The following is a 13,725-nucleotide window of genomic DNA, read 5'->3' as shown; positions in this document are numbered from 1 at the left end:
GTCCAACCCTTACCATTTCCTTTCAATCCTTCCCTCTTATATATCGGGAAAATGATGCTAAAAACAAATTGATGGCAAGGCACAAATCTCCAAATATCAAGGGGAACGTGCCATTTGAGCCAATTTGTTCTGATTCCTGATTATCAGCCGAAACAAAAATGGATCGGAAAAAGACAGCTTCGCGAATCTTCTTATTGTAAAATTATTATCCTGGAAGCGGTTTAATTCGGACATTCACAATCCATAACTATACACCCACCGAATTTTGTATTCAGGTTGTCATACAGTATTTTCCGTTACTAAGTGGGCCATGCTTTACAATTAAAATAACGCATTGCAATGATGATAAAGAACGCGGAGGAATTGAGCTCTTCATCGCCACCAAACAGTTTTTAGTTGGATGTTGTCGATATACTAAGCCATGAAAACTTGTTCGTGAACTGACTTGTTGATGTTTTAAGCTAATACTTTAAAGTGACATTTTTAGTGCTTGAAATGCGAATTGAAATGGGTCATTTGCATATAAAACCATTCCAATGAGTGCAGTAGAAGTGACGCTTAACTGCTAAGTTTCCCGGAATGGAATGACTGGTCGATTTCTCCGTTATAGCGGAGAAGCTTGGTTGTTAACGATTGAAAATTACCGTACGTTTCCAGTAAAATCGCCCGCATATGTACTTCAATTTATCCTGAAGCCGTTCATTCTCAAAGCACTTTCGATTAGCAACGTGATTCTCATCGGTGTCCACTCAGCAAAGCGTCCAGCTCATGAATATGGACGCACGATTTCCGTTTGAGAAAGAAGCAGACAAAATTACCACAATATCAGTTTGAACTCGAACACGTTATCTGAAGGCTCGGCCGTGTCACTTTTGCCTTCCTCAGCACCAGCCCTGGCAACAGAACACAGTAGGTTGTGCCGTAGATGATACAAAATAAAAGGGAGGTTTGGCGCCGCTGAAGAACGAAGAACCACACTGCCGCCAGCGTCGTTCGCGTCACATCGTGCAGCAACGAACCGAAGAAGAAAACAGAAGAATCAACAGGATTGCGTGAGAACAAAAGGGATAATTCTGCCTCCTCATTCCGTTAACGGTTGCTGAAAGCGCAACAAGCGGCAGCAGCCTGGTCTATGGAGAGGTATCTTTGTAAGCGCACTTTCGCCACAAGCTACTACGATTGGGGCGAGCTTTTAAGCCATCGTCCGGCGCGAATTTCTGCCAGTCGTCAACGTGCAGCCAAACGGTGCGGACTTGGCACTCTTCATATGGCGAGTAGAAGAACTTTCAACACTTGTCTTGAATTTGAGAACTGATTAATTACAAGAAACATTCAACAGTTGTTACTTTCTTTGGTGTTGGTGAAAATAAATGTTTTAACAAGTTAACAGAATTGGCTAAGTGAAAATGTGTTAAACGGTAGTGAACATGTGCTTGGTCAATGCTTACAATGAGCAAGCTACCAAACAATAAACATTCACCCTTGACAAATAGGAGATTTAAAAGAGCTTCAGTTCAATTTTCGACAAATTCGGAAGTCATTGTTTGCGTTCGCTTCTAACAGCTTACTTCGAACGTAGGCACAATTTCATGCAATCGTCTCGAGTTCAGCATTCGTTTGTTTTAAGTGCCGCTGGTGATTAAAAAGCTTTTTTGGGACAGGCGCCACAACGAAAAGAAAAAATTTCCCTATCATCTCAATCACGCACAACCCAGCAATCATCGGAGGAAGCCTAATTGAAAAGTAAATATGATTCTTGCTTGTAAAACATTACTTTTACTAGGTGCTTATGCCATTACAAATCGCAGACGTCAATCCAATTGTCTAACTGAATTCGTACCCGTCGGATAACCGCGGTTTAGCTTGCAAACGGTCAATATACGGCGGAGAACCGATGAAAGTTCAGCACATGGAAAGCAATTTAGCTTCTGATGTCAATCGAGACGGAAAGAGTCGTGTAGTCCCAGTGAGCGTTGCGTACGCGCTAATTGACTAATTGGTTGATAGGAATCGAATCGTCGGGGTGGTTGCCTACTTGGATGATAGTTGGGCGCATTTTTCGATTTTTCGCTATTATTAAATTTGAGATAGTGAGAAATGGCGATGATTGGACCAATTTCGCTATCCATGCAGTAGCATTTCACTCGATGAAGTGCTATTGGCAGTGATTTTTTTTCTTGTTTACTTAAATTTGGATAGTGCCATTGGAGTCAAGTTGACAAATTAATGATAGTGATAAATCGGTGGTTTAGAGTCAGATTTCTGAATTGGAAAACAATACTCAAGAAATGAGTTAAAATTATGTTCTGTAAATGACAGTTCATTTAAGTGGTAGGCTTTAAATTCGACTGATCGCATTAAATTGCATGAATATGGTAGTAAATATTTCTTGAGTGTAATTATACTGATTAGAATAACATTTTTTGTTTTAATAAAATTGTTTCTGCTGATTCAATTTCAGCCAGTGGGAAAGTTTTATTGATGACTCAAAATTCTACAGCTGGTAAATTATTAGCAACTTTTGGATAGATACATACAGAAACGTCGGAATATATTAACGCAGTCCACATTTGTTGATGTTCAACAATGAGCTAACCACGTACGAACCCAATCTTAATTTTACAAAAATAAAAGTTCGTCCAAACCCTCAAATATTTGAAAGGATATTTTCTGGTCGGTTCTTTAAAAATGATTATCTCTTTTTTCGAATTGTTTTGTAGTTTTGAACGTATAATCAAATTGTTTTATTGCATTTCAAAACAATTGGATAACTTTTTATTGATTTTGAAACGCGTTTTTGGCGATGATTAAATTTTACTTAATTAAAATTTTAGTTGTATTTTTAGTCGTAAGTTGTGACATTCCAGACCAATTATTTACCATCAGGATATCATTAACTTCCGTTATTCTGTGATTTTGGTTTAGGAAAAATTTATACCAACTCGTTAAGTGCATGCAGAGAAAAAAATTGTAAATATAATCAAATTTTGGTTTCTCGCAACGATTTTTTTTATTAAAATAGTGACAAAAAAATCTGGTTTTATATAGAAAACATTGCTGCTTGAAACTACAAAAATATGATAATCAATTTTACTCAGTGGGTTAGTTTGTTTCAAGCGACATTTTGATAAAAACAACAAATATTTCACTTGTGTGTTCCCGTCAATTTCTAAACACACAATTTCACAGTAATTTTTTATACAACATTTATTTCGATTTGTATTCGTTTTAAAATTCTTGAAAAAACAATTATTTTTAATTATAAATTTGTCAAGATCTAGGAGTTTTGTGACTGAACGATCGAATTATTCACATACCATAATCAAGGTTTTTCAATTTTTATAACATCCAACGGTTAGGTGCTTCATCAGTCCGGTCAAGATAGAGATGCTGCATCAAATTTGTTATGTAATTTTAGGCAATTTTGAAAAATATTATTAATTATCAATACATACACTTGAATTGTTGAAAACCCTCTATGAAATGAAAGAAGCAGATAAAATTTTACTTATGAAACGCGTACAAACTTTATCCTCGGGCGAAAAAAATGCCCTGGTTTATTCACGCGGGAAACAAATGCTTTGGTTCACATGACATAAAACTATTACGGTTCATTTAAACGGTAAAGTTAGTTGTATCTTAACACAAATAAGATCATAACCAGTTTTTTTTTCTTGATTTGAAGATATAGCTGGGTTGAATCAACAAGGACATGGTTGATAACATTTACTCAACTTTGGTTTACATGTAATAAACAGTTAGTCCATTTTAACAATAAACTCAGCCGGAACAAATATATTTGTCGTTTGGTTATAGGAAAATTTTGATTTAAATCAAACAGAGATTATTGTTGATGTTGAAGGGAGAAATTGGTTTGTCACAATCATGATCTAGCTTGAAATGAATAGAAATCAAATTCAAAAATCTACTAACTGTTTTGTTATTTTAAACATGCTCAATTTCTCTCGATTCTTGCAAAAAAATTGTATTTTCCCAATTTTCGCATTCAAAAATACATTAACTGGTGTCATAGAAATAATTCTGAAGCAATAATGTGCTCATTTATAGTTTACAATAAGAAAGACAATTATATTGCAAATTTTAGTTTTAGTTTTCATGAGAAGTAATGCCCGACGATACATTTGCAGATCTGTTGTTCTTCTGATAAATGATAAATGTTACGAAACAATTGAAAAACTTTCCTAAAATTTGTGTAGATTACCGTCAAGGCATGAAATGAGAACAGAAGTGCCTTTTTTACGATATACTATGTCTGTGATCCTATTGACGGTACTCTCAAGCGAATGGCAAAAAGAGCGATTCTAGCTCGCGTATATGGAAATACCAAATCGACACCACAAGAGTTTTAAAACGAGGCAAACTTGTGAAGATACCATGAAGTTGAATTTCAGTGCATAAACAGTACTTTGAAATTTCACAGTTTTGTGTCTATTTCTGGTGAATAGTCGATAGAAAAAATCAACAAAAATTGTTTGAAAACAATTACATAATGTGACCATGCGTTTCATTATCCTCTCTGATGTGGCCTCAGAACAAAAGAATTAAGAAGTGATATCATATCCATCATAGCCACTTTAGTTGAATTGCTTCTCAGTTTGTCATTTGTTTTTAGAAGTGTTTTGGACATAATAACAATATGAGTTTTATGAAATTTGAGAAAAAGAAGAAATTCATCTCAATTAGAACGAGAGTAACGAGGTAAATGATTAAATCGTTCTGCTCCTTCCAATAGGCTTTGAATCGTGTCGAACAATTGGCAATTGGAAACTAATTGGGAGAGCAATTCGGGATTATTTCAAGTGTTCTTCTAGGTTCAGGTTGTCGGTTTAACGCATAGGGTCTCACAAACCGTAGCACCAGTTATGCAATGGTGCTATACGCTATGATTTGGCTGGAAAGTTTGTTGGTCAAATTCCACAAATGAAAAATAATAATAAGACTTTGCTTTGCTTTAGATTATGTTTAAGCTTCGCGAGTTCAATTTTGTATCAGACATTTGAGAATCAATAACTATTAACATGGTGTCAATGCTTGGACAGAAACCTGTAGTAACAGGCAATTTTCGGGAATTTAATTTCATATAAAATTGCCTAGAATGTTTACTAGAATTAGGTAATAATCGGTTAATTTCATGATTCTTCCTCAAACTTCGCAAGCGCCCATCCATTATTAAATTATATACCAACTGAACATGTATGACATTGACCCAAGACACGATTCACGCGTGATCTGTCAAAAATTGTATTGCCAACAAGGTACCATCGAAAAAATCATTCTTTCTGAACCTTGCAGTGCAATGGCCTTCGTCGGAATGGTTTCTGGTGAATACGCTTTAGGTATAAATACCTTCGACAATATGATTCTCTACAGGTTGAAACATGCGCCAGAGGCGATATCAATAGGAGAAAAAATGATTTCGTAGAAGAAGAAAGAAATAACAAAGAATACCTTATGATCTAAAAAGAACCGGAATTTTCATTTTAAAATTCCCGCGCTTGTCCAATCGGTAAACTTTTATTCTCTCGACGTTGGCAACACTTTTATACACATTCTGTCAAATTTTGACGCATATCGTACGATTAGTTTTTGTTTGGCGTCTATACAAAGAAGTTGAAAAATTTTCGTGTGGCGATTTTTATAATGGATGAAAATTTAGAACAACGTGCGTGCAATTGCGGTACTGCAGATGTTTCACGTGTAGTGACGCTCGATCGTTCAGCACGTAGTAGGCTAAAATATTGCATCCATCGTGCACACGGCATGGTGTGAATGCATATTGTCGAATGACCGGTCGTCGGTTGATAGTCCCGCTGTATCCCAGTAGCCCCGTAGTCTGGACAGCATTGAACGAGATTGCCTACTAGATCAAGTGATTTTAAATTAACGCATTGTCTGCTACCAGTGCACGTCACTGCGGAAAGATGGGCAAATTTGACAAAGTCAAAGTCAGCATGAATAATCAGTTCACAACAAATGTGACTTTGATTAGTTAGAACCAGATCAATTGCAGTGAGGTTTCCTCACGGAAGAGAAACAAGTAGGACTATTTGAAGATATGACTACAAAATAGCCAGCATAAAATTGATTATGGAGTATTTTCCCATTTCGATTTGTTTTACCACAATTCCATTGAACATGATTTGCATATCGGTATCCTACTGTGAACAATGTAGATATTGATCTTGTGTGTTTTTTTTTCAAATCGCGTTTAACGAAAGTTATTTGTTACCCAGCGCATTTGAATGGCAAATGTGTTCCAGACATAAAAAGATTCCTAGTTTCTATCTCGATTCCAAAGTTTTTGATAACTTTAGTATTGGAAGAAGGTAAAATTGGACGTTTGATTTTCCGTTAGACAAAAATGGAAACTCCACAACCCATTCGAGTAAACCTGTCAAATCGTTGAACCACATAATGTGGGTGGTTTTGCCTTTCTCATAAAGAAAGGTTATGCAATCACTTGAAAAACCGACTAGTGAAAATTGGCCCGGAGGGCCAAGTGTCATATAACATTCGACTCAGTTCATCGAGCTGAGCAATGTCTGTGTGTGTGTGTGTGTGTGTGTGTGTGTGTGTGTGTGTGTGTGTGTGTGTGTGTGTGTGTGTGTGTGTGTGTGTGTGTGTGTGTGTGTGTGTGTGTGTGTGTGTGTGTGTGTGTGTGTGTGTGTGTGTGTGTGTGTGTGTGTGTATGTATGTGTGTGTATGTGTCAAATAATCTCAGTAGGTTTTCTCGGAGATGGCTGAACCGATTTTGACAAACTTAGATTCAAATGAAAGGTCTCGTGGTCCCATACGGAATTCCTGAATTTCATCCGGATCCGACTTCCGGTTCCGGAGTTATAGGGTGTAGTGTGTTCAATATTGTACACCGTCATTTAAACCGGCGAAACGAAAAACGTAAAAAAATTTCTAAACTGGTCTCAAAACAACACAAATAGATAGCCATTATCAGTAGGCAACTAAACAAACCGATTCCGGCTATCCTGGTTCCCGGTATCCGGTTCCGGAAGTACCGGAAATAGTGGTCATATATACTAAAATGGATCTCACTCACTTTTCTCAGCGAAGGTTTGACCGATTTCCACAAACTTACATTCAAATGAAAGGTCTTCCGGTCCCATACGGAATTCCTGAATTTCATCCGGATCCGACTTCCGGTTCCGGAGTTATAGGGTAAAGTGTGTTCAATATTGTACACCGTCGCTTAAACCGGCGAAACAAAAAACGTAAAAAAATTTCTAAACTGGACTCTAAACCGTTATTCCCAATCTTAGGGTCAATTGAAAAGTCTTATGGTCCTACCAAAAATTACTGCATATTTTCGGATGCAACAAACATTTAAATCGTAAATAGTAGAGTTTGTATGTCATGTTAGTTGGTGGCCGTACGAACCGACTTTGATTATGCCGGTTCTCGGGTTCCGGTGCCGGAAGTGCATATAATGGTGAACCCACTTCGTTTTCTTAGGAATGACCTACGCAATCAAAGCACTGTTTTATTATGTATGTTATACTAGTTAATGCACAAACAATCTCTTGGTTTCTTTCAAAAATCGAAGAGAAAATTTTTGAATAGAATATCATAAAAATATACATGAGAAAGGCATCATTACACCACTAGGTGGATTAAAACAGGTTTTTTATTTTGACATTGGGTTTAAAAAAATGTTACTGTTACAATAGTAATACAAATTTTGTGAACTTTGAGAAAATTATTAAATTTATCTTCAATGGATATTACATATCGAGCATTCCAATTTAAAGTTTTCATTCAGCTTAATTATTTTTATCAGTTACTGAGAACTTTTTCCATGACGCATATCGTACGATTAGTTTTTGTTTGGCCTCTATACAAAGAAATTGAAAAATTTTCGTGTGGCGATTTTTATTATGGATGAAAATTTAGAACAACGTGCGTGCATCAAATTTTGTGTTGCAAATAGATTTAAGTGTTCCGAAACGTTGAAAATGTTAGAAAAGGTTTTTGGTGAACCGTGTCTAGGAAAAACACTGGCATATGAGTGGTATAAACGCTTCAAAGAAAGCTTGGATCATGATGAGATCCCTGGCCGCTCAACAACATCTGTTACTGAAGAAAACATTGAATCGGCGAAGCAAATCGTGTTGCAAAATCGTTCTGTACCGATTAGAGAGATTGCTGAGTTGTTGGGCATCTCTTATGGATCAGTCGAACACATTTTAACTGATGTTTTGGGTTTGAAACGCGTCGCTTCTCGGCTGGTGCCAAAAAAGCTGAATGCGCCGGCTCACACAGCGTTGGTTGTGTCGCAGTTTTTGGCCAAAAACTCAACCAATATCATCAACCAAGCACCGTACTCTCCAGATATGGCCCCGTGTGACTTTTTCCTCTTCCCCAGACTCAAATTGCCATTGCGGGGAACGCGTTTTGAGACCAAAGAGACCATAAAAGAGAATTCGCTGCGTGAACTAAAGGCCATACCTTCGGCGGCCTATAAAACTTGTATGGAAGATTGGATCAAGCGTTGGCATGCATGTATTGCCGCAGGAGGAGAGTACTTTGAAGGCCACAATAAAGAAATTTATTAAAAATTGAAATTTTGCGTTTTACCTTTTTTACCTTTTTTTTATATATATAAAAAATAGGTATAGAATTCGCTCAAACTTTCGAAAAATTTTCCGAGGCCCGGAGGGCCGAATGTCATATACCAATCGATTCAGCTCGACGAACTGAGCAAATGTCTGTGTGTGTGTGTGTGTGTGTGTGTGTGTGTGTGTGTGTGTGTGTGTGTGTGTGTGTGTGTGTGTGTGTGTGTCTTTATGTGTGTTGTCAACTAAGAGGTCGAGATCTCAGAGATGGCTGGACCGATTTTGATCAAACTAGTCGCAAATGAAAGGTCTCCCCGTCACCCAGAACGCTATTGAATGGTTTTGAGATCGGATGTTTACTTTTTGAGTTATACGAAGTTTTATGTCAAAATTTTCAGTTTTTTGACTGTATCTGTCACAATTGACCTTGAAAACAGAATATATTTTCAGACTTAGATTCCGCACGGTAATACCTATCCAACAAGCCATAGATTGTTAAAATCAGTCCATTTTTAACGGAGATATCGAAATTTTCGTGTAAGCCTTATTCCAGTAGAAGGAATTTTGAGCGCTGTATGAAAAAGCAATGCTTGGGAGCAACATGAAACACGATTTTTTATACTGTTACATATAATTGTTTCTAAGTACCAAAAAGACTGTGTACAGCATCCTTTTTTATTACAATTTGCCTCGGACCAATTTTAGCACGGTTCGTTTTTGGCAACATAATCGTTCGAATATGGCATATGTAAACCAGATGATACCAGCATTATCGAGTTGGAAGTAATTCCATAATTATATTGATTTAAACTATTTACAGCAATAAATGCTGGAAGAACATGACTTCCATATACCATACGACTCAGTTCGTCGAGATCAGCAAATGCGTGTGTGACAAATAATTTCACTCAATTTTCTCGGAGATGGTTAAACCGTTTTCTACAAACTCAGATTCATATGAAAAGTCGTATACTCCCAAACAAGGTTCCTGAATTACGTTTGGATCCGACTTCTGATTGCGGAACCACAGGATGATATGTGAAACGAAATTAAAATAATGCACTTAATTTTTCTCGTAGATGGCTGAACCGATCTAAGATTCAAATGAAATCTAAGAATCATCTATGATTCAAATGAGAGGTCTTAAAATCCTATAAAACCTCTTACTTTTTAGTCAGATCCGACTTCTGGTTTAGAAAATGCAGGGTGATTAGTATAAAAATGTCCATTTCACATAAATTAATCTGGTTTATCGGGTTTGCAGATTTGGATAGTCGATTACCAAATAAATTTATTTCAGTTTGAGCGGTATTCGTTTTTGGATTCGGAATGTACCCCCAAATTTTAATTCGCACTACAATTTCTCAAAGATGTCTACACACTCCTCAGGTGAATTTATCTGATTTCGGCTACACCGATTTTAGAATTCCGGTTCCAGTATCGAATCGATTCTCAAAGCTCAATCATTTTCTCAAAAAAGACCAAATCGAACTTCAAAAACAAATATTACAGGACTTAAGGTCCCATACAAAATTGGTGAATTTTATCCGAATCTGGAATTACAGATGATGAGTTTATAAATTTCATGTAAATTGTTTGGCGTAATAATTTATGGCCATTCGAATCATTTTGGGCTATGCTAATTCCTGAATACCGGCTCTGTAAATACCATAAATAATGACGAAAAACTCTAAAGTGGAACTTACTTCGACATCTCATGGAATGTTCAATCGATTGTCGCACGCTAAGATTGAAATTCGATATGTTTTGCAGTTTCGGCATTACAGGGTAATGAGTGATTAAAATCTCAATTTGCCGTTTAAAACAACGATAATTAAAATAATGTCATGAGAACTAAAACACCTAAGAATATCCATGCAAAAACACATGCGTATTGATAAAAAAGGTATCATCTCACTGCTAGGTGGATTAATCACGTTTTTATATATATAAAAAATAGGTATAGAATTCGCTCAAACTTTCGAAAAATTTTCGAATGACATATACCAATCGATTCAGCTCGACGAACTGAGCAAATGTCTGTGTGTGTGTGTGTGTGTGTCTGTATGTGTGTTGTCAACTAAGAGGTCGAGATCTCAGAGATGGCTGGAGCGATTTTGATCAAACTAGTCGCAAATGAAAGGTCTCCCCGTCACCCCAAACGCTATTGAATGGTTTTGAGATCGGATGTTTACTTTTTGAGTTATACGAAGTTTTATGTCAAAATGTTCAGTTTTTTGACAGTATCTGTCACAATTGACCTTGAAAACAGAATATGTTTTCAGACTTAGATTTCGCACGGTAATACCTATCCAACAAGCCATAGATTGTTAAAATCCGTCCATTTTTAACGGAAATATCGAAATTTTTGTGTAAGCGACTTTTCCCCCTATTCCAGCAGTGGGAGTTTTGAGCGCTGTATGACAAAGAAATGCTTGGGAGCAACGGAAAACACGATTTTTTATTCTGTTACATACAATTGTTTCTAAGTACCAAAAAGACTGTGTACAGCATCCTTTTTCATGACATTTTGCCTCGGACCGATTTTAGCACGGTTCGTTTTTGGCAACATAATTGTTCGAATATGGCATATATAAACCAGATGATGGCAGATTTTTTTTTAATTATATTTTTTTAAACTACTTACAGCAATAAATGCTGGAAGAGCATAACACCCATATACCATTCGAATCAGTTCGTCGAGATCAGCAAATGCGTGTGTGACAAATAATTTTACTCAATTTTCTCTGAAAATTTCTTTTCTACAAATTCAGATTCATACGAAAATTCGTATGCTCCCAACAAAGTTCCTGAATTGTGTTTGGTTCCGACCTCTGGTTCCGGAACTACACGATGATATATGAAACGAAATCAAAATTGTGTAACTCATTCTTCTCGTAGATGGCTGAACCGATCTAAGATTCAAATGAAATCTAAGAATCATCTAAGATGCAAATGAAAAGTTTCAAGATTCTTTGAAACATCTTGCTCTTCAGTCAGATCCAACTTCCGGGGATACAGAATGATTAGTATAAAAATGTCTATTCCACATAAATTAATCAGGTTTATCGGGTTAGCAGATTTGGATAGTCGATAAAAAAAAATGAACTTTTTTCAGTTTTAGTGGTATTCAGTTGTCGATTCAGAAGGCACCTAAAAATTTAATTCGTGTTATGATTTCTCAAAGATGTCTTCACTGATTTTCAAATATTTTGAAACAAATATAAACTAAACAGCTATTCAGGTGAATTTATCTGACTTCGGCCATACCGATTTTAGAATTCCGGTTCCAGTATTAAATCGTTTCTCAAAGCTCAATCGTTTTCTCAAAAAAGCCTAATCCAATTTCAGAAACAAAAATTCAAATTGAATTAAACTTATATACAAAATTAATTAGTTTTATACATACATACAAAAATTAATGAATTTTATCCAATTAAGCTTCAAAGTTGTACTCAAAACTGTAATTTATTCGTCATATGGCCATACGAATCGGTTTGGGTTATGCTGGTTCCTGAATACCGGCTCTGGAAGTACCTTAAATTACCGTAAACTCTAAAGTGGAACTTACATATCATGGCATGTTTAATCGATTATCACACTTCTAGATTTAAATTCGATTGTATTTGCAGTTTCGACATTACAGAGTAATGAGTGATTACAATCTCAAATTGTCGCTTAAAACGACGGTAATTAAAATAATGTAATGAAAACTTAAACACCGAAGAATATTCATGCAAAAAACACATGCGGATTGATAAAAAAGGTATCATCTCACTGCTAGGTGGATTAATCACGTTTTTTAATAAAATTCCGGTTCTTTTTTGATCATAAGGTCTGTATTTGTTCGATGGATGAATAAGTAAATAAATAATTAAATAAATAAATAAATAAATAAATAAATGAATAAATAAATAAATAAATAAATAAATAAATAAATAAACAAATAAATAGATAAATAAATAAATAAATAAATAAATGAATAAATAAATACAAAAATAAATAAATAAATAAATAAATGAATCGATTATTATCGTTCAGGAATTTTTCTTTAAGACCTCGGTCGACGTCTTGTATGAAATTTACTTGGGTCGAAACTTTGTTAAATATATTTCAAAGCAAGAAAGGCAGTTTTGATTCATCTTTCAAATTTATTATTAAATTTTATCATATGATTTAATGAATGTTCAAATATGTTCAGTTAATGACCTGTATTATTAATAGTTAATAATTGCATGCTAATCTTTCCCCAAATAATACTTAAAAAGTGATTCAAAATTGCATACTATCGTATCGGAATTTCACCCATGCATGATTGCTTTTAGCATAGAGTTTCAACATTCAGATCATTCGCCAGAAAATGGATCTCGATTTCGATTATAGAGGTTTTAATTCGCCTCTTCGGGCCAGAAAAACTTTCTGCGGGGTTGGGAATCAAACCCAATATGCAACATGATAAAAATGATTTGTTTTCAAGTGAATTTGAATAAATTTAAAATAAAATGTTGTTGGTTTGAGCAATTTGTATGTTTGTTTCAATGTGGCGCTTCGATTGTTGAATCCTGTAACACATTTTAATTATAGTTTACTAGATTTAAGAGCTATAATTACGAATTTTTGTTTTGCGTTGATGCATCATAACCATTTTTTATTTTCCCTACGTTATGTCCTTAGCAGTGCAACATCAATCGCTGAAGTTTACTCTCTTACTTGGGTAACAAATTTCTAAAAATGGCCCCTGAAACAGTAACATAGCAACAAATATTTAAAACCGATGGGAATCATTTTTTTAAGTATCCTTCCTTAGTGTTTTCGTTCATTTATTTTTCCTGTCCATTTTCCAACGTAAGCTTGAATAATAGTTAGTTGTTTGTCGAATGTTCTCCTATGAATATTCCCGCAACGATTCGTCGTGATTTGGCAGATGTACTTCGGCTATTTTGTAGTTGACTGCAAATCACGGGTTTGTTCGTGTGAGATTTTCACAAAAATAGTGCATTAAAATACTTAAGCGTACGTTTATCTTTGCTAGATGTGTTATAAAAATAATACAATAATTATCATTCCATAGTTGAAAAATATTTTCGGAAAAAATCAAATAGAGCCGTAATATCAACAAAAGCTTGTTCATATCTAA

General features: G+C 35.4%; 1 protein-coding gene across 1 annotated transcript in view; it reads left to right on the top strand.

The window, feature by feature from the left end:
• Positions 1–1,206: 1,206 nt before the first annotated feature.
• Positions 1,207–13,725, top strand: part of LOC131434643 (sodium-dependent serotonin transporter) — an 86,403-nt gene continuing 73,884 nt past the window's right edge. Inside the window, exon 1 of the mRNA XM_058601578.1 lies at positions 1,207–1,743. The gene's annotated coding sequence lies outside the window, so the exon portion shown is untranslated. The remainder of the gene's footprint in view (positions 1,744–13,725) is intronic.

Source organism: Malaya genurostris, chromosome 3 (genome assembly GCF_030247185.1).
Source record: "Malaya genurostris strain Urasoe2022 chromosome 3, Malgen_1.1, whole genome shotgun sequence".
In the NCBI taxonomy this organism is placed as follows: Eukaryota; Metazoa; Arthropoda; class Insecta; order Diptera; family Culicidae; genus Malaya; species Malaya genurostris.
Note: the sequence above shows the minus strand (reverse complement) of the source record. Positions and strands in the feature narration are given on the sequence as shown.